Raw genomic sequence first — 23,142 nt, forward strand, 5'->3', positions numbered from 1 at the left:
TTACATTTTTCACATGGCAATGTGTACCTTATTGGTACTGTGTTGGTGTATGGCTATTGCTTGCCATGTCATGCTGTGCTTTGGGAGGGTTTGAGTGACATAACAGTGATAGTCATGGCCTGTTTTGCAGGTGTGTGTGTTTCACCCCTTGCATGTGTGCCTTTTGGTCACACAGGATTGCTTGTGTTTAAGTAGCTAGGGATGCACACAATGTGGCACTTCCATGGCAACAATCTCAGGGTGGTAAGGTTGTGACAGTTGACTGTCTCTTTATCATCATCGATTGTCACCTGGTATGTGTCAGGCCTGTGTGCACTCCGCAGGGGTGGGAGTTTAGGTGAAAAATGTGTCCACAAGCTGGGTCTGGGCATCTTCGCCATGTGCCCTATCCCCACCCATGGGCAGCGCCTGTGCCTGTGGTTGGGGATGTGGGGGCACCACCATGTCCACCGGTACACCCTGCCGTGTTGCAACATTGTGCAGGACACATGCTGCCACAATGATCCTGCACACTACTGGGGGTGCATAGAGTAGCTGCCCACCAGAGCAGTCAGGGAGCGGAAGCGTAACTTGAGCACTCCGAATGTGCGCTCCACTATGGCCCTGGTTGCAATATGGGCCGCATTGTATCTTACCTGGGGTGGTGTGGTGGGGTTCCGGATTGGCGTCATCAAGTGGTGGCTCAGAGGGTAGGCACTGTCCCCTGGAGAGGTGATAATGGTTGTGATCATTGGGGTTTGTGTATTTTCTGTGTGTGTGTGACATGCATGAATGTGCAAGGGCATTTGTACTCACCTAGGAGCCATGTGTCGCCATGCTGCCCAGCTTCCAGTGCCCGGCTCAGAGCAGACATTCTGTATATGAAACTGTCATGGGTGGAGCCAGGGTAGTTTGCATAGACAGAGGTGATGAGTCCCTTTGCATCGCATACCACCTGTACATTGATGGAATTCCAGTGCTTGCGGTTTCGGTAGATGTGCTTAGTGGCCCTAGGTGGACGTAGGGCCACATGGGTGCAATCTATGGCACCAAGCACTTTGGGGAAGTGTGCCACCCTGTAAAAGTCCAGGACAACAGCCTGCCTTTCTGCGGTTGTTCTGGGCAGTATATGTGCCTGCGGACTGAGGGGCGCGCTGTCATGATTGCCAAGACCTGGTGTAGGCAGCGTGACTGCGTGGCTTGTGAGACCCCCCCCGACTATGTCAGTAGTCCGCTGAAATGACCCAGTGGCCAAAAAATGCAGGACATTGAGCACCTTCTCCAAGGGGCTCAATGCTTTGGAGCAAAGGGTGGGGGATGTAAGGTCATCTTCCCACTCCCTGACCAGGTCTAGGATGATACGGGGTGGAAACCTATACCTGCCGTAGACCTGGTCGTCAGGCATCCCAAAAAGGCTTGTCCGTGGTGAAAAAATGTGTGCCCTGGCTATTCTCCTCCTCCTGCGGTGTCCCACAATCAGTGCTGCGACAAATGGGGCATTCATCGTAGCTGTATATACGTGTTTGTTGTTTGCGCGCACTTTTATACTGTGCGCGGGGACGCTTCCGCCTGCCTTCATGTGGCGGACGCATTCACGTCTGTGTGTGTCTTTTGCCGTGCGCAGGTTTCCCGTATTCGTAACCATGAATACAGGTTGTTCGCGTGCGTGTGGGCGTTCCGTGTAGTTCCCTGCAGTACTTCACCAGTTACGCCTTCTTTTTCACGCGTTATTCCCCATTTTGCGTGTTACGCCCACTGTTCCGCCTACTTTTGTTGTGTGCGCTGCGCTAACTGCGCTTTTGCTGTGCTCGTAGCGCACGCCGTTTGATGACGTGTGTGCCCGCGTGCGACATGCACCAATTTGGCACACAACCAGTGGGAAACAAGCGCAGCGCCTTCCTTGAATCGCACGCGTCATCGTGCCCTTGCTTTCTCACGCTTGCTCCACTTTGCGCCTGCTAGCGCTGGGATTTTCGGCGCACGTTTGTTCCATGAATCGGCCCCAGAGTGTCAACCATATTCTTATGTGACCAAATCATCTGGTAGACCATCCTTTTTGTGATTTAATGAAGAGAATTACACTAAATAGACTTTTGTGTACAGAACCACTGACTTATGAAACAAGTGGATGACAACCATGTAAAAAAGCAGTAGTTTGATTTTGAGTCACATAAGTGGAGCCATCTCAATTGTCTCATGTGTCAAATAGGATTTATCAAATGTCTTTGTTTTTGTGTTTATTATGTATTTGTTGTAGTTGTTGATGCACTTGTATTTGGGCACATTCTACTAAACTGTTATCATTTGTGTCTAGATCATGTCGCAATTATACTATTTAGATGAGGTTTTAATCTTAATGTATTTGGTTGCAGATAGAATTATATTTTGAATTGTGAAATGACATGAGAGCTTGGATCTATGCATCTATAATTAAGTTGTGCATGTTTTCCTGTCCATGTTGTTTACAAGATGGTGCAAAAGAGAGGGGTAGTTTGCTGTGAAACTGGCCCCCCGAAAACAAAAAGGTGGGGAGGATCCATTGTGTGATACACATATAAGAGGACCATGTTTTGAATTATTTCACCCTTCACTTTACCAGTTAAGCTAATATAAGTGTGAGTGTTATTACTTTCTCGGCAACTAGAGACTTTGTCGATCCGTTCTATATGAAGGTTTTAACATATAATTATTCTGCACTTTGCGTTCAAAGGCTGGTTGTTCTTTAATTAATCTTAGAGAAATATGTTTTGTGCCAGGGGAATTATTATCTCATGTTCTCTCCAAGCTGTCCAAAGCCTCCCTAATTTCTCAGTGCCCTGCATGGGTTTGTTTGTCAGTAATTTCAGCAGGTTGAGCTTCATGAAGCCTCAAGGCCTTACATTCATTTTAATGTGGGCTGCTGCTTCCATTTTGAAAAAAGATGGCTGCTCCGTACTATCACGTTTCTATGTCAGTGAGCTATATACGTGTATCGTTTGTGTTGCATTTTAGCTCAAACATTGCTTATGTTATATTCTTCATGTCTTCATAGTTGATAACAATATTCTTCATGTATAAATGTATATTTAACCTATTATCCATGTTTCTTCATGGGGAGTGTGTATTTTGTTCATGTCTGTTCCATGCATGTGTGTTAGTTCAGAGTGAGTTTGCCTATTCTCGCCACCTTAAGTTACTTTAAGTCCTTTTCTTGCTGCACCAGCCTGGGATAAGGGTGCTATGGTCGCCTCAATGAATAATAATTCTCACCTGTATGATTTCGAGGTGGAGGAGGGCCAGTAGCTAGGCATATTCATCTGTCTGCAGCATGGAGGGGGCCCACAGAGTCCTTACCCAAGCTGATTCTGTCAGCTGCTACCTGGAGTTGTTCCGGTGATGAGGGAGGTCCTCACCCTTCGGCTGCATATGCTAGAGGCAGCCTGGCACAATTAGAAGCAGCATTGGACCACCAGGCTATATTTTCGTGTTGGACCGTGTATGACAAGGGCAGCGAGCACTGTTAGCAGCAGAGTTGAGGGGCCCCGAAATTCCTTTATCCCGGGCAAAATATGCAATAGTGGCCTGTGGCTCCAGACACAGCACAATCCCGTGCAGTTCCCCTTCATCACTGGGGAGCACCACATAGAACAAATAAGGGCTTTAGAGTGGTGGTGCTTGTGCGGCACTTCCCAGCAACATGGGGAGAGCCCCAGAAGGAAGTACGGCTGCCAGCGATGATGAAGTGACAGTGTATTGCATTGCCAGGCCCCTCTAGTTATTAGTGATGTGCCCCCCCCCCCTCCTGGAAACTGGGTGCAGCATAGATAGAGGGAGCCTGGGGCTATTGCAGTGAACCTTGATGTGGGGTGCACCTCCCCTGGCCTCAAGGCACTGCATCTAAAGTTGACAGGATCAACCAGATATTTTTCTCTTATTGTGCGCAGAGCGGAGACCTGCTCAAAACTCTGGAGTAAGGGTGGATCTCTTTCAATTGACATAATGGTGCTTCACTCAAACTTTTAAAGGTACCACCATTTTTTTAAAAATGTTTTATTGAGGGTCCCAAATGTGGCACACACACACAAGTAGACATTTTAAGCAAAGCTGTAGCTCAGGAGGATCCTTTCTGTACCTTTAAGTATTTAAATAAAACATGTGCCTTACAATATCCCAAAAAAGGGCAGAAGTTTATGTATTTTCCTTATCAATGTTTTCCTGATGCCCCAGGAACTTAGAGCCTACTTCTGGTGGGGTTTGGCACCATCTTCATGCTGCACTTCACAGTGAATTATGTTTATTATTCAGTTCGGTCTGCTGAATGCAAGGCTTATTTGGTGGTTTTCACTTTTAGAGGGATATGTAATAGATCATAAAGTATGTTTGCCATAATGTTATGTTATTAGTTGGTTGCAGTGAAGGTGCTGATTCAGCGCTCTTCAGGGGGGGTGCACCTACCAGCTGCGGGAATGATGGGAGTAGGATGGGGAACCCCTAGATAGAACAGGATATGATTCATAGCTGTAATAAAGGTGTCCCGGGCACACATGCAGGTCAAGAGGTCTGGGATCGGGGTGCTCAAGAGGGGACTGGAGGGGTCATTGGAGTGTGGGATAGGAACATGCAATATATATGCAATATATATGGTGACATGATGTGAGGCAACCCACTAAGCCACCATTATGACTTGAGATCTGCAGGTAAGTAAATCACTTGGGTTGAAATCACACTGACAGGCCCTGCATGGTGGGTTACCATAAAATTGCACAACCGCTTCGAGATAACAGGGTGCTGGTCGAATGATGCAAGGTGGCTCTTCCCAAGAGGCGGCAGTCACTGGGAACAGGGACCAGCATAGAAGGTCGGCGATCCAGGCTTTAGGGCAATCTCTGGGACCGGGGAAAACATGTTTGAGGAGGCACCACCATAGTACGATCAGCTGTTTGAAATTGCCTCTTGACAGGTGGGCCTGGGAATAAAGATGTAGGATGATGTAGGATGAGGGGATGACACAGAAATTAACCATTCAGCGTGTGAGCTTTGGTATACTTAAAAGACAAATATATTAGGTTCTCGCTGATGTCTGTGAATCACCTCATTGGATAGATGCTGTGTAAATGTCTCTGGAGGTGAGCACGGTTATGTAATGCAAATGAAAAGTAACTCTTGAGGTAGTGCCGGAAGGAATGTGGCGCCACAGGGTGGTAACAAACAGAGGGTTAAAGAATGTTTGCTCCAATCATCCCTGACTCACTGCTGTAATGGGGGCCCTTGCAGCCCCCGTGGTGCAGGGGGCCCTGCACATGTCCTGGAAGGTGGCCCCTCAGACAAAAAAAAGAAAAAGAAATTATAAAACAGAAAAAAGAAATAGTTTCTTTTTAATGTCACTCTGCCTTCATTTATAGTGTCACAGGTCCTTTAATGAAAAACATTTCTTTATGAAGTCAGAGTGACTTAAAAAAGAAACAATTTCCTTTTGAAGTAATGGTGCTCCCCTACACACCATGACACTGAGGCCTCCGGATACTCTGCAGATGATGGGAACAAGCATGTCTGGCTGCTGCAGAGAGCTGAAGGTCTTGTTCCCTGGACCAAAGGATTAAAGGCAAGAACATTGATTTACATTTAAATGTGTGTGAGTGAATTCTAAGTGTGTGTATATATGTATGTATTCAGTGAAAACACTTTGTTAAAGGGATTTTATGGTTAAGTTCTCAGTGTCAGTAAAAACAAAAGAACTAGCCTGATCATGTTAGTAAAAAAAAGACAATTGGCACAGATATGTGATGTCATCAGTAAAGTCATCAATGACATTTGTGATGTCATCTTTGATGTCCTGGGTATTAGTCTTAGCAGTGCACGGTGGTGGCTTAGCTTACCATAACTGGCGTATTTCTGGGGGTTTTACTTGTAACCATAATAACCCTTTAAGAGCGTGTTTCCACTGATTGTATTAGATTTTTACTACTAGTGGAACTTATTTGACATGTTGTTTTTATTAGTGCAACTTAACCATAACGTCCCTTAAACAGAGTTTTTTTTATTGAATTTCATGGGTATTTACCAGGATACCGTTAATTAGTTTATACGTCCCTTACATCATACTGACCCACCTGCCCCCATCATGATTGCCAGAGAGTGTGCGGTCTGTGTGATTGTCCACAGATTTCTGACGGCATTCACACTGCCCAAAAACACAGGGGTTTCCTTACATTGTTGTATCATGTAACGGGCAAAGCAATGTACTTTAAACAACAAGAGATATATGGCGCACATCCCAAAAATAAATATGTGTACACATTCTGTACTTAAGAAACCAGAAGTACATTTTCATAGGTTGCAAAACATAATGGAATTCACCAAGCACAAAGGTGAATAGTACATCTAGCAGTATTACCTCAGTGCAACCTTGTGTGCACATTCACAAGCAGCTCCAAGCTACTCAGAATAAACCCTTATAGAAAGTAGTAAGTACACTATATTTCTTTCTATAACATTACAGTTTGTTATATGTACATTACTTGTAAAAAATAGCAGTATTGTTTTCTTTAAATATAAATGGCAAGCACCCTGGAGTGGTTGGAAGAACATTTCCCCCATGAGGAAATGAGTGATGGAAACAACTCTATCGGTACAGAATACACTATTTAGACCAGAAAAAGTGATGTAAATTGTTTGACATGTCACTAAAACATGGTTTCCTTTTTAACAGTGGATATTGTGAATGAAGGAAGTGACCCTAAACACTAGTGAATGACCCAGAAGATAGCACACAGAGCCCCTAACTCCAAATGTAGAACATTAACTACTAAAGCTATCTGCAAAATTGGATGAATTAGACAATAATTTTCTACAGTAATGACATTGGTTACAAATTATGTTAAAGAACATCTTCGATACCACTGCCCTACTTGTACCTGTGCACATTCACCCTGTCCCAACCAATTATCCCCATCAAATTCCTTAAATCTAAGATGCTACGATGAAACGTCAATCCCTTCTTCCCCTACTGAACAGTCTGTAGAAAATTCCAATTCCCCCATATATGTTTCCCATTCTGCTTGCCCATCCCTTTCCAAATTGATTGTATTTGTTTGTCTTAATAAATGTGTATGTGTGTGCTTTTAGTGTGTGTGTTATTTTTTTTAAAGCCCCATTTGCAGTCTGCAGACAGCTCAACTGTCAGGGCTGTCCATAATCAAAATAGAGGTGCCCCCAAACATTGTGCCTGTCCAGAGGTGCGCGCAAGGTCATGTTGCACTTTTAAATGGTTGGGGATGCGGCCCCTGTCCTGCGGACACCTCAACGCATGCACATCCGATCTCGATGTGTCACCAAACACTGCGCCTGTCTGGAGCGGTCAACTCACACGTGTTGCACTTTTAATTAGTTTGAGGGTCCCACCACTGATCTACGACACTTGGACGCAGGCACATCTGATTTCACTGTGCCCCAGAACATTGCGCCTGTCTGCAGCTGTCTGCTCACATGTGTTGCACTTTTAATTAGATTGCGGGCCTCAACCCTGTCCTACAGAAACTGACACTTATGCGCACACCACATCCCGCACAAAAGGTGTCTGCAGGACAGTCGTCCTATCTGCGGTCATCCGGGGACGTCATCATGTGACTGCACCCGCGCTGCATGTTGGGAGTATCCGTGGACACTGTTCATACCCCCGGACAGTAAATAAGTGCATTGTTGGCCAATCCAGGGTGTTTTAAACTGAAACTTCACCCTTGCAGAGGTCTTAGACAATGTAATGGTTGATCTAGTGACTTTTTGTAACTTTTTTAGCGCTACCTGTGGATGAAAGTGTCTGCGGACAGTCGAGTGGTCCACAGACAGCACCCTAAAAAGTACACACCCACTGCTGCGCCTCATGGTGTTTTTGGCTGTCCAGGAGTGAGCACCTGCTGCTGATTAGGATATTGCCTATTTCTGCTTTGCTTTGTACTTCTTGATATTGGCGTCTATGGCTTTTGCAGGTGCACCATCACCACCACCACCATCTGGAGGGCCTGGAGAGGGGAACAAGCGTGGAGATACAGAGGTGGATCAAGGGGCGGAAGAGGATGAGGTAGTGGAAATCCCTATCACCAGATCCCATTATGAATCTAGGGTATGGATGCTTTTTGACCACGGTTGGGGGGGTACCCAAGCCAACAAAGTTTGATGGACTGAGCGTATTCAGTCATGGAAAACTGGGTCTGTATAGCTACAGGACCAACTACATGCAGCAATTCCTAAGGTCGAATCACAAGGGAGAAGTGCGAAAGGGCGTATCTTTTGAAGAGGTGAATAGGTTGACATCCACTATCACATTCTCATCATATGCTTTGCCACCACACGATATACTCCTGTGGGGCAGAGAATCCCTGCGGAAGCCTCACAGGACATACATGACACAGTCAACCCTTGCCATTCGAGGGTCACAGTGCTGTGTGTACTGTGGCACACTGCTCTGTAGGAGGGAGCAGTTTCAAAGTGCTTTTGAGTCTGTGGTCTGGGAGCACGAGAAACACTGCCCCATACCTAATAAAGGCCCCACCAACATTTACCACTTCCACCTGTCCCTTCGTCCCTGTGGTTGGTGCCCCTTCCCTACCCTCCCTACCCTCCCATCGCTTGTTTCTCCTGTGATAAAAAGCCCAAGAAATATAAAACACAAAACATCAACAAAAAAATGTTTCTTTCCATAACCACCTTTCACAGTTCAAGAATAGAAGTACCCAAAAAAAATGTGCAGGCCACTATGCAGCCGGCGAAGTCCACAGACAGCATGGTAGTCCACGAACATCAAAAAAAAGTTGTTGGTGGTGGTAGCATCAAAACCATTCAATTATTTTGCATGTGAAGGTGGTGTCTCTGAAAAGAGCTTTTTTAGATTTTTTGGTTTTAAACCTATGTTCAAGTTTTAATGTAAAGTAGGCAACACCTCTGCAAAATGCTTGCTATATTTGCAAAAAGTGCTTCAAAGCATAGTGAATATTTTGCAAACAATGCTGATTACCAGCATCAGTAAAATGTACTCTATCTCAGCAAAAAATGTTGGCAGTGTCAAATTTAAACGAATTTTATATTTTCATGATGGAAAGACTTCATTCCAACATCTCCCAAAAATGCACACACAGCTTTGCTGACATTGCACCTTGCCTTCTCCATTTGTGGACCAAATAAATTGGAGCGTGTCCACATCTGTTTCTGGGCAATGTGAGAAAACATTAGTCGATAATTCAGGTACATTTCCTTCATTTTACCAAATTAAATTCTGGTTACATAACCTAAACTGTTCCCTCCACAATGAACAATGATAATGTCCGGATGTTGGATCATGACTAAATTGACACAAAATGGGAGCAAGTCCACCCCCTTCATGTCACACACTCCATACCATTCTATCATTTCATCATGGAATCCAAGATTTCCATCCACTCCACAATGCTCTGCATACACCTTCAACCAATGGATCCACAAGTCCCCCAAAATCCACACAATCTGCCTCCTGAAAGACACAACCATAGCCATTGCCATCTGCACTCCTCACAGCAAACAGACCTTCTGCCACACTCTCTCCTTGCCTACCACACCCAGGAAACCTCATTGGCAAATCCCCTGGACTTCACAGTCCCATTTCCATGCCTGGCATCCTCAAAAGACCCGGATGTGGAACGTGCCATCCGCAGAGTACTGTGTTGTCCGTGGACATAACGTCCAGTTCAAGGGGATGGGGAGAAACATTAAACACAAGGTAAAGTATTTATTTAGTGGTGGATATGAAAAGAGCATTATTTTGTTTTGTTTTGTTTTTGGGGCTTTTCAGATTTTCTTAGCTATACCTACAAAATGCACTCTACATGATGTTACAAGAACTTTCAAAGTGCATTCTGAATATATGCAAGACATATGCCATTGCCACAATCCGTTAAAGTGATGCCATCACAAAAAAGGACTTTATTTTTATTTTTTTATTTATTTTATTTACATTTATAAAGCGCTCACACAGCCCGCAGGCATCGAGGCGCTGTTACAAGAATTGTTTGTTTTTCTTAGTTGCGTAATTGTGTTTTTTTTGTCTTAGTTACGTATTTATAACGCGCTTAAACACCCGGAGGTTTCTAAGCGCGGACCCGGGGATCGAACCTGTTGCTGCTTCGTGTCGTCTTGCTTCCAAGACGCGCACGCTGCCGCTGAGCTATCCTCCCCGGACTTGCACCATCCTCCAGAATGTTGTCATTTGGGAGGATGACATCCCAACAGTGCACAAAAAAGAAGATATACCTTGGTTGACAAGGCGCCTTCCTGTGTCTTGCTGAGGACAGAAGGCATTAATGCAGGTCCATAGAGCTCTACGTGGTATATGGGAAATTATCACCTTTAACATGGAAAGAGCTGCATTAGTGCCTTCAGCAACTTCTTCACTGCACTCTGCAAAGTTATCCCACTAATGTACCCCAGATACAGTCCTCCGCATTGTGGCCTGCCTCTAAAATGGCCATCACACTTTCCAATTAGGCCAGGGATGTCATTTGGGGGTCGCAAGAGGTCGCAACTGCGACCTCTGAGGTCTACCTTGTGACCTCTGTGGTCTCCCTTGCGACCTCTGTAAAAAAAAAAAAATGTTTTTTGTAATGCACGCTCCTGGAGTGGCTGGCTTTCATGTTCAGGCCCTTTAAAAAAAAATAAGAAAAATAAGAACAGGAGTGCCACAAGTCTAACACTTTTAGCACTGACACTAAATAAGAAAGAATAGGAAACCAAATAATGTGTCTTTCTGGAATTCTATACAATAATTGCTAGACTCATTAAAGGTTTATTTCAGGCACACCTCAGGGGGTCAGTCACTGATATACAGGGTAATTCATAGAAATTTGCACAAAAGTGGCGCACGCGGCTGGCGCACAGCGTGCCCATGCGAATGTCTGCGCCAGCCGCGTACGCTAAAATCGATTTCCGCGCACAGCGTATTCATGGATTTTCGCATCCAAAACCAGCCGTGGTGCAGCATGGCGCAGCGACCCTGCAGCAGCGCCAGTTACGCCCCCAAGAACGCCCTTGCGCAAGGAAAAGCCTTCAAAATCCCCAAATAATTGCAAAGGGCTGCGCTAACCCTGGACCAGTTCACAGGGCTGGCAAACAGCAAACGTCAAGCGGGGAACGTGTATTTCAGTGGTTCGCGAGAAGTTCCACATGCGATTGTCCTGTGTACGTGTGCATCAGGGGTGCGTGGGAAGTAACACACGCAAAAGCAGCAGGGTACGTGTATTTCAGGGGTGCGCGGGAAGTATCACACGCAAAAGCAGCAGGGTACGTGTATTTCAGGTGTGCGCGGGAAGTATCACACGCAAAAGCAGCAGGGTACGTGTATTTTAGGGGTGTGCGGGAAGTATCACACGCGATTCCATTAGGGTACGTGTATTCCAGGAGTGCGTGGGAAGTATCACACGCAAAAACAGCAGGGTACGTGTATTTCAGGGGTGCGCGGGAAGTATCACACGCAAAAGCAGCAGGGTACGTGTATCTTAGGGGTGCGCAGGAAGTATCACACACGATTCCATCAGGGTACGTGTATTCCAGGGGTGCGCGGGAAGTATCACATGCAAAAACAGCAGGGTACGTGTATTTCAGGTGAGCGCGGAAAGTATCACACGCAAAATCAGCAGGGTACGTGTATCTTAGGGGTGCGCGGGAAGTATCACACGCGATTCCATCAGGGTACGTGTATTCCAGGCGTGCATGGGAAGTATCACACGCGAAAACAGCAGGGTATGTGTATTTCAGGGGTGCTCGGGAAGTATCACACGCAAAAGCAGCAGGGTACGTGTATCTTAGGGGTGCGCAGGAAGTATCACATGCGATTCCATCAGGGTACGTGTATTCCAGGGGTGCGCCGGAAGTATCACATGCAAAAACAGCCGGGTACGTGTATTCCAGGGGTGCACGGGAAGAATCACACGCAATTCAATCAGGGTACGTGTATTACAGGAGTGCGCGGGGAACACCACACGTGAATTGCACGTGTGGGTCCTACCAGGTGTTCCCTCTACACCCTCCATGGCCTCTGCAGGTGGCCCACACCACAGGGGCCTACCCTGCACATGTCCTGCAGGCACCCCATCCACCATGGTCATGCCCCCCAGCCAACCCACATGTCACCTTGCACTACTTCCCACCAACGCATGTCCCCCTGCACCCCCAGCCACCAGGGGCAGCCTCCACCAGGCCCCCACCCATGTCTCCCATCACCACCACCCACCAGCAGTGCAGGGGCAGCCTCCACCAGGCCCCCACCCATGTCTACCACCACCCCCACCCCCCAGCAGTGCAGGGACAGCCACCACCAGGCCCCCTCTCATGTCTACCACCACCCCCAACCCCCAGCAGTGCAGGGGCAGCCTCCACCAGGCCCCCACTCATGTCTCCCATCACCCCCACCCCCCAGCAGTGGAGGGGCAGCCTCCACCAGGCCTCCACTCATGTCCAACTCATGTCTCCCTGCACCACCACCCCCCAGCCACCAGGGGCAGCCTCCACTAGGCCCCCACTCATGTCCCCTATCATCCCCACCCTCCAGCAGTGCAGGGGCAGCCTCCACCAGGCCCCCACCCATGTCTACCACCACCCCCACCCCCCAGCCACCAGGGGCAGCCTCCACCAGGCTCCCACACATGTCCCCCTGCACCCCCACCCCCCAGCCACCAGGGGCAGCCTCCACCAGGCCCCCATTCATGTCTCCCATCACCCCCACTCCCCACAGCAGTGCAGGGGCAGCCTCCACCAGGCCCCCACTCATGTCTATCACCACCCCCACCCCCCAGCAGTACAGGGGAAACCTCCACCAGGCCCCCACTCATGTCCAACTCATGTCTCCCTGCACCCCCACCCCCAAGCAGTGCAGGGGCAGCCTCCACCAGGCCCCCACTCATGTACAACTCATGTCTCCCTGCACCCCCAACCCCCAGCCACCAGGGCAGCCTCCACCAGGCTCCCACACTTGTCCCCCTGCACCCCCACCCCCCAGCCTCCAGGGGCAGCCTCCACCAGGCTCCCACACATGTCCCCCTGCACCCCCACCCCCCAGCCACCAGGGGCAGCCTCCACCAGGCCCCCACTCATGTCTCCCATCACCCCACCCCCCAGCAGTGCAGGGGCAGCCTCCACCAGGCCCCCACTCATGTCTCCCATCACCCCCACCCCCCAGCAGTGGAGGGGCAGCCTCCACCAGGCCCCCACTCATGTCCAACTCATGTCTCCCTGCACCACCACCCCCCAGCCACCAGGGGCAGCCTCCACTAGGCCCCCACTCATGTCCCCTATCATCCCCACCCTCCAGCAGTGCAGGGGCAGCCTCCACCAGGCCCCCACCATGTCTACCACCACCCCCCCCAGCCACCAGGGGCAGCCTCCACCGGGCTCCCACACATGTCCCCCTGCACCCCCAGCCACCAGGGGCAGCCTCCACCAGGCCCCCATTCATGTCTCCCATCACCCCCACTCCCCCCAGCAGTGCAGGGGCAGCCTCCACCAGGCCCCTACTCATGTCTATCACCACCCCCACCCCCCAGCAGTGCAGGGGCAACCTCCACCAGGCCCCCACTCATGACCAACTCATGTCTCCCTGCACCCCCACCCCCAAGCAGTGCAGGGGCAGCCTCCACCAGGCCCCCACTCATGTCCAACTCATGTCTCCCTGCACCCCCACCCCCCAGCCACCAGGAGAAGCCTCCACCAGGCCCCCACTCATGTCCCCTATGACCCCCACCCCCCCAGCAGTGCAGGGGCAGCCTCCACCAGGCTCCCACACATATCCCCCTGCACCCCCAACCCCCAGCCACCAGGGGCAGCCTCCACCAGGCTCCCACACTTGTCCCCCTGCACCCTCACCCCCCAGCCTCCAGGGGCAGCCTCCACCAGGCTCCCACACATGTCCCCCTGCACCCACACCCCCCAGCCACCAGGGGCAGCCTCCACCAGGCCCCCACTCATGTCTCCCATCACCCACACCCCCCAGCAGTGCAGGGGCAGCCTCCACTAGGCCCCCACTCATGTCTACCACCACCCCCACCCCCCAGCAGTGCAGGGGCAGCCACCACCAGGCCCCACTCATGTCTCCCATCACCCCCACCCCCCAGCAGTGCAGGGGCAGCCTCCACCAGGCCCCCACTCATGTCTACCACCACCCCCACCCCCCAACAGTGCAGGGGCAGCCACCACCAGGCCCCACTCATGTCTACCACCACCCTCACCCCCCAGCCACAAGGGGCAGCCTCCACCAGGCTCCCACACATGTCCCCCTGCACCCCCACCCCCAGCCTCCAGGGGCAGCCTCCACCAGGCTCCCACACATGTCCCCCTGCACCCCCACCCCCCAGCAGTGCAGGGGCAGCCTCCACCAGGCCCCCACTAATGTCCAACTCATGTCTCCCTGCACCCCCACCCCCCAGCCACCAGGGGCAGCCTCCACCAGGCCCCCACTCATGTCCCATATTACCCCCACCCCCCAGCAGTGCAGGGGCAGCCTCCACCAGGCCCCCACCCATGTCTACCACCACCCCCACCCCCCAGCCACCAGGGGCAGCCTCCACCAGGCTCCCACACATGTCCCCCTGCACCCCCACCCCCCAGCCACCATGGGCAGCCTCCACCAGGCCCCCACTCATGTCCCCTATGACCCCCACACCCCAGCAGTGCAGGGGCAGCCTCCACCAGGCTCCCACACATGTCCCCCTGCACCCCCATCCCCCAGCAGTACAGGGGCAGCCTCCACCAGGCCCCCACTCATGTCCAACTCATGTCGCCCTGCACCCCCACCCCACAGCCACCAGGGCAGCCTCCACCAGGCTCCCACACATGTCCCCCTGCACCCCCACTCCCCAGCCACCAGGGGCAGCCTCCACCAGGCCCCCACTCATGTCTCCCATCACCCCCACCCCCCAGCAGTGCAGGGGCAGCCTCCACCAGGCTCCCCCACATGTCCCCCTGCACCCCCACCCCCCAGCCTCCAGGGGTAGCCTCCACCAGGCTCCCACACATGTCCCCCTGCACTCCCACCCCCAGCCACCAGGGCCAGCCTACACCAGGCCCCCACTCATGTCTCCCATCACCCCATCACCCCCACCCCCCAGCAGTGCAGGGGTAGCCTCCACCAGGCCCCCACTCATGTCTCCCATCACCCCCACCCCCCAGCAGTGCAGGGGCAGCCTCCACCAGGCCCCCACTCATGTCCAACTCATGTCTCCCTGCACCCCCACCCCCCAGCCACCAGGGGCAGACTCCACCAGGCCCCCACTCATGTCCCATATTACCCCCACCCCCCAGCAGTGCAGGGGCAGCCTCCACCAGGCCCCCACCCATGTCTACCACCACCCCCACCCCCCAGCCACCAGGGGCAGCCTCCACCAGGCTCCCACACATGTCCCCCTGCACCCCCACCCCCCAGCCACCAGGGGCAGCCTCCACCAGGCCCCCACTCATGTCCCCTATGACCCCCACCCCCCAGCAGTGCAGGGGCAGCCTCCACCCGGCTCCCACACATGTCCCCCTGCACCCCCACCCCCCAGCAGTGCAGGGGCAGCCTCCACCAGGCCCCCACTAATGTCCAACTCATGTCTCCCTGCACCCCCACCCCCCAGCCAGCAGGGGCAGCCTCCACCAGGCCCCCACTCATGTCCCCTATGACCCCCACCCCCCAGCAGTGCAGGGGCAGCCTCCACCAGGCCCCCACCCATGTCTACCACTACCCTCAGCCACCAGGGGCAGCCTCCACCAGGCTCCCACACATGTCCCCCTGCAACCCCACCCCCCAGCAGTGCAGGGGCAGCCTCCACCAGGCTCCCACTCATGTCCAACTCATGTCGCCCTGCACCCCCACCCCCAGCCACCAGGGGCAGCCTCCACCAGGCCCCCACTCATGTCCCCTATGACCCCCACCCCCCAGCAGTGCAGGGGCAGCCTCCACCAGGCCCCCACCCATGTCTACCACCACCCCCACCCCCCAGCCACCAGGGGCAGCCTCCACCAGGCTCCCACACATGTCCCCCTGCACCCCCACCCCCAGCCACCAGGGGCAGCCTCCACCAGGCCCCCACACATGTCTCCCATCACCCCCAGCCCCCAGCAGTGCAGGGGCAGCCTCCACCAGGCCCCCACTCATGTCTACTACCACCCCCACCCCCCAGCATGCAGGGGCAGCCACCACCAGGCCCCCACTCATGTCTACCACCACCCCCACCCCCCAGCAGTGCAGGGGCAGTCTCCACCAGGCCCCCACTCATGTCTACCACCACCCCCACCCCCAGCAGTGCAGGGACAGCCTCCACCAGGCCCCCACTCATGTCTCCCATCACCCCCACCCCACAGCAGTGCAGGGGCAGACTCCACCAGGCCCCCACCCATGTCTACCACCACCCCCACCCCCCAGCCACCAGGGGCAGCCTCCACCAGGCCCCCACTCATGTCTCCCATCACCCCCACCCCCAGCATTGCAGTGGCAGCCTCCACCAGGCCCCCACTCATGTCCAACTCATGTCTCCCTGCACCCCCACCCCCAGCCACCAGGGGCAGCCTCCACCAGGCCCCCACTCATGTCCCCTATGACCGCCACCCCCCAGCCACCAGGGGCAGCCTCCACCAGGTTCCCACACATGTCCCCCTGCACCTCCAGCCACCAGGGGCAGCCTCCACCAGACCCCCACTCATGTCTCCCATTACCCCCACCCTCCAGCAGTGCAGGGGCAGCCTCCACCAGGCCCCCACTCATGTCTACCACCACCCCCTCCAGCAGTGCAGGGGCAGCCACCACCAGGCCCCCACTCATGTCTACCACCACCCCACCCCCCAGCAGTGCAGGGGCAGCCTCCACCAGGCCCCCACTCATGTCTACCACCACCCCCACCCCACAGCAGTGCAGGGGCAGCCTCCACCAGGCCCCCACCCATGTCTACCACCACCCCACCCCCCAGCCACCAGGGGGCAGCCTCCACCAGGCCCCCACTCATGTCTCCCATCACCCCCACCCCCCAGCAGTGCAGGGGCAGCCTCCACCAGGCCCCCACTCATGTCCAACTCATGTCTCCCTGCACCCCCACCCCCCAGCCACCAGGGGCAGCCTCCACCAGGCCCCCACTCATGTCTCCCATCACCCCCACCCCCCAGCAGTGCAGGGCCAGCCTCCACCAGGCCCCCACTCATGTCTCCCAGCCAACATGTCACCACAATGTAGATCCCTGGCCCTTATGGTCAGCCTCCAAATGGCAAACACGCACCCGAGTATTGCATCCACCCACTTAGAAATGGCAAAAACATGACAGAAGCCCAATTGCAAGTTTGGAAATGAACACATGTCCCTCACATACACCCAATGGGTGTCAGTGAATGTCAAAACCCATATCATGATATGCATGAAACCAATGAGATGATACTACACATTGAACTTTGAAGAAAAAACATGTATTAAAAGCAACATAAATTGAATCAAAAATAAACAAACAATAATAGAAATTAAAAAAAAAACAAAAGCAGGTCCGTGAAATAATGCTAAACCACAAATCATAATGCAAAGGAAAAGTGTCCAAAGTCACAGTCCAAAAAAGTAAATCCAATGGAAAATTAAAATCGAAAACCATTGCTCCATGGCGAAATGATAATAAAAATTGAAAATCCAAAAGTCAACTATGTACAGATAACTATCTTGGGTCCATGATCCCAACAGAAGAAATGAAACCTATCTAATAACACTACCTAAAAAAAATAACTAAATACAAAAATGTGGCCCATTGTCCAAAAGGTCCAAAAAAAAGCTAAACCAAAGGAAACCTAACACTAACTATATAACTATTTACAAGGGCAGCGGGCTAGTCCGACGGCTCACTTCGGGATGTTCCGGGCCAGGGCATCATCGAACTCCTGCTCAATGTCCCGGAGGCGCTCCGCCTCCATGGCCCCGAGGGTCCGCAGGGCCGTCCACATGTTCCCCCCAAACTCCCTGCGGATTGCCTCGAGGCACTCGGCACGCCTCAGGGCCTTCTGCATGGACTTCTAAGCCCTGACCATCGTGAGCTGTGCCTCTTCCGCCCGCTGCCTCTCAGGGCAGCCTCCACCAGGCTCCCACACATGTCCCCCTGCACCCCCACCCCCCAGCCACCAGGGGCAGCCTCCACCAGGCCCCCACTCATGTCTCCCATCACTCCCACCCCCCAGCAGTGCAGGGGCAGCCTCCACCAGGCCCCCACTCATGTCTACCACCACCCCCAATCCCCAGCAGTGCAGGGGCAGCCACCACCAGGCCCCACCCATGTCTCCCATCACCACCACCCCCCAGCAGTGCGGGGGCAGCCTCCACCAGGCCCCCACTCATGTCTACCACTGCCCCCACCCCCCAGTAGTGCAGGGGCAGCCACCACCAGGCCCCACTCATGTCTACCACCACCCCCACCCCCCAGTCACCAGGGGCAGCCTCCACCAGGCTCCCACACATGTCCCCCTGCACAGCCACCCCCCAGCCACCAGGGGCAGCCTCCACCAGGCCCCCACTCATGTCCCCTATGACCCCCACTCCCCAGCAGTGCAGGGGCAGCCTCCACCAGGCTCCCACACATGTCACCCTGCACCCCCACCCCCCAGCAGTGCAGGGGCAGCCTCCACCAGGGCCCCACTCATGTCCAACTCATGTCTCCCTGCACCCCCACCCCCCAGCCACCAGGGGCAGCCTCCACCAGGCCCCCACTCATGTCCCATATGACCCCCACTCCCAGCAGTGCAGGGGCAGACTCCACCAGGCCCCCACTCATGTCTACCACCACCCCCAGCCACCAGGGGCAGCCTCCACCAGGCTCCCACACATGTCCCCCTGCACCCCCACCCCCCAGCAGTGCAGGGGCAGCCTCCACCAGGCCCCCACTCATATCCAACTCATGTCTCCCTGCACCCCCACCCCCCAGCCACCAGGGGCAGCCTCCACCAGGCCCCCACTCATGTCCCCTATGACCCTCACCCCCCAGCAGTGCAGGGGCAGCCTCCAACAGGCCCCCACCCATGTCTACCACCACCCCCACCCCCCAGCCACCAGGGGCAGCCTCCACCAGGCTCCCGCACATGTCCCCCTGCACTCCCACCCCCAGCCACCAGGGGCAGCCTCCACCAGGCTCCCGCACCTGTCCCCCTGCACCCCCACCCCCAACCACCAGGGGCAGCCTCCACCAGGCCCCCACTCATGTCTCCCATCACCCCCAGCCCCCAGCAGTGCAGGGGCAGCCTCCACCAGGCCCCAACTCATGTCTACCACCACCCCCCCCCCAGCAGTGCAGGGGCAGCCACCACCAGGCCCCCACTCATGTCTACCACCACCCCCACCCCCAGCAGTGCAGGGGCAGCCTCCACCAGGCCCCCACTCATGTCTAACACCACCCCCACCCCCCAGCAGTGCAGGGGAAGCCTCCACCAGGCCCCCACACATGTCCCCCTGCACCCCCACCCCCAGCCACCAGGGGCAGCCTCCACCAGGCCCCCACCCATGTCTCCCATCACCCCCAGCCCCCAGCAGTGCAGGGGCAGCCTCCACCAGGCCCCCACTCATGTCTACCACCACCCCCACCCCCCAGCAGTGCAGGGGCAGCCACCACCAGGCCCCCACTCATGTCTACCACCACCCCCACCCCCCAGCAGTGCAGGGGAAGCCTCCACCAGGCCCCCACTCATGTCTCCTATCACCCCCACCACACAGCAGTGCAGGGGCAGCCTCCACCAGGCCCCCACCCATGTCTACCATCACCCCCAACCCCCAACTACCAGGGGCAGCCTGCACCAGACCCCCACTCATGTCTCCCATCACCCCCACCCCCCAGCAGTGCAGGGGCAGCCTCCACCAGGCCCCCACTCATGTCCAACTCATGTCTCCCTGCACCCCCACCCCCCAGCCACCAGGGGCAGCCTCCACCAGGCCCCCACCATGTCCCCTATGACCCCCACCCCCAGCAGTGCAGGGGCAGCCTCCACCAGGCCCCCACCCATGTCTACCACCACCCCCACCCCCCAGCCACCAGGGGCAGCCTCCACCAGGCTCACACACATGTCCCCCTGCACCCCCACCCCCCAGCCACCAGGGGCAGCCTCCACCAGGCCCCCACTCATGTCTACCACCACCCCCACCCCCCAGCAGTGCAGGGGCAGCCTCCACCAGGCCCCCACTCATGTCTACCACCACCCCCACACCCCAGCAGTGCAGGGGCAGCCACCACCAGGCCCCCACCCATGTCTACCACCACCCCCACCTCCCAGCCACCAGGGGCAGCCTCCACCAGGCCCCCACTCATTTCTCCCATCACCCCACACCCCAGCAGTGCAGGGGCAGCCTCCACCAGGCCCCCATTCATGTCCAACTCATGTCTCCCTGCACCCCCACCCCCCAGCCACCAGGGGCAGCCTCCACCAGGCCCCCACTCATGTCCCCTATGACCCCCACCCCCCAGCAGTGCAGGGGCAGCCTCCACCAGGCCCCCACTCTGTCTACCACCACCACCACCCCCCAGCAGTGCAGGGGCAGCCTCCACCAGGCCCCCATTCATGTCCAACTCATGTCTCCCTGCACCCCCACCCCCCAGCCACCAGGGGCAGCCTCCACCAGGCCCCCACTCATGTCCCCTATGACCCCCACCCCCCAGCAGTGCAGGGGCAGCCTCCACCAGGCCCCCACTCTGTCTACCACCACCACCACCCCCCAGCAGTGCAGGGGCAGCCTCCACCAGGCCCCCACTCATGTCTCCCATCACCCCACACCCCAGCAGTGCAGGGGCAGCCTCCACCAGGCCCCCACTCATGTCCAACTCATGTCCCCTATGACCCCCACCCCCCAGCAGTGCAGGGGCAGCCTCCACCAGGCCCCCACTCTATCTACCACCACCCCCACCCCCCAGCCACCAGGGGCATCCTCCACCAGGCCCCCACTCTGTCTCCCATCACCCCCACCCCCCAGCAGTGCAGGGCCAGCCTCCACCAGGCCCCCACTCATGTCTCCCAGCCAACATGTCACCACAATGTAGATCCCTGGCCCTTATGGTCAGCCTCCAAATGGCAAACACGCACCCGAGTATTGCATCCACCCACTTAGAAATGGCAAAAACATGACAGGAGCCCAATTGCAAGTTTGGAAATGAACACATGTCCCTCACATACACCCAATGGGTGTCAGTGAATGTCAAAACCCGTATCATGATATGCATGAAACCAATGAGATGCTACTACACATTGAACTTTGAAGAAAAAACATGTATTAAAAGCAACATAAATTGAATCAAAAATAAACAAACAATAATAGACATTTTTTAAAAAAACAACAGCAGGTCCGTGAAATAATGCTAAACCACAAATCATAATGCAAAGGAAAGGTGTCCAAAGTCACAGTCCAAAAAAGTAAATCCAATGGAAAATTAAAATCGAAAACCATTGCTCCATGGCGAAATCATAATAAAAATTGAAAATCCAAAAGTCAACTATGTACAGATAACTATCCTGGGTCCATGATCCCAACCGAAGAAATTAAACCTATCTAATAACACTACCTAAAAAAAATAACTATATACAAAAATGTGGCCCATTGTCCAAAAGGTCCAAAAAAAAAGCTAAACCAAAGGAAACCTAACACTAACTATATAACTATTTACAAGGGCAGCGGGCTAGTCCGACGGCTCACTTCGGGATGTTCCGGGCCAGGGCATCATCGAACTCCTGCTCAATGTCCCGGAGGCGCTCCGCCTCCATGGCCCCGAGGGTCCGCAGGGCCGTCCACATGTTCCCCCAAACTCCCTGCGGATTGCCTCGAGGCACTCGGCACGCCTCAGGGCCCTCTGCATGGAGTTCTCCGCCCTGACCATCGTGAGCCGTGCCTCTTCCGCCCGCTGCCGCTCCGCATCTATGGCGTGGCCCAACCGCTGCCACACGGAAGACACTTCCCGTCCTGGGTCCTCCTGCCCTCCGGCCGATGCCTGCCCCTCCGATGTGGAAGGCCCAGAGCCATCATGGCTCCCACCACGTTGCTGCTGCTGCGCCTCTGCCCGTGCACTGCCTCCTGCTGCCTGCACATCCTCCGCTGGCTGGGGTGCAGTCGTTGATGTGGCCACCCCTGCTGGAGGTCCGACTCCCGACTGTGGCAGAGATGCCTCCTCCACCAGCCTGGCCGCACCGTCAGAGGCAGCTCCACAGGGCACCCAGGTGACTGATGGGTGGGAAGATGGCACGGAGGATGACTGGCGCATAGGGGTTCAGTTGAGGAGGGGGTCTGAGCAAGCCCCATGGGTGACCTGTCCCAGTAGGCCGACGCGGTCAACGTGCCATTCGAGATGACGTGCAGTCTCCTCATGAAAAGACTGCAGGTCACCTCGCATGGCCCGTTGACGCAACGCCACACCAGTCAGGACAGGCTCAACCCGGATAGCCACGTCCGCAGGCAGAGGAAGGACAGTTGTCGTGAGCTCATCCCCTGCCTGAAAACGGGTCTGGACGTAGGCATGGTGCAAGATGATGCAGTGACAGGATCAGGGACAGGATTGCACACAGGCACCTCCGCGGCGACCTGTGCTGCCTCCTGTCCCTAGTCCTGCACTGCACCACTAGCACCAGTGGAATCCCCACCTCCAGACCCCGTCTCTGTTGCTTGCACGGCCTCCTCCTCCACCAAACCCCCCACCAACCTGGTTGACTCTGTGCCATCTTCCCCCGTTGGGCCCTGTGGGGTCCCAGCTGCCCCTTCTGCTGCCGAGGAGTCCAACTCCAACCTCCGCCTCTTGGACCTCCCCCCGGCAGCTGTGGCCTGGGACGCTACACCAGACTCCTCACTCCCCGACGAGATCACAACCTGGGAGGGGAGCCGGGCCTTGCGTCTCCGGCTGGCGGTGCGATCCCCGCCGCTGTGCTCCACAGCACCTTCTCCGCCCTCTTCATCAGTTAACGCTGCAGACAGGGAGAAATTAAACACAAGCATCAGGGCACTGTACAATGGACACATACACACATGACAGTTGCACATGAGTGGCATTGGAAAACCTCAGACATGGCATCACAATCGGCAACACACATGTCATTTCAACTTGCACACATGAGCCATACCACAGCCACATCGCAACTGCCAGCACCATCCATACACATACAACAGCATGAGCAGGCAAAGGTGAGCCAGACATCACATGCAACACCGGG

The sequence above is a fragment of the Ambystoma mexicanum genome, chromosome 8 (assembly GCF_040938575.1).
Source record: "Ambystoma mexicanum isolate Mex_15411 chromosome 8, UKY_AmexF1_1, whole genome shotgun sequence".
NCBI classification, from domain to species: Eukaryota; Metazoa; Chordata; class Amphibia; order Caudata; family Ambystomatidae; genus Ambystoma; species Ambystoma mexicanum.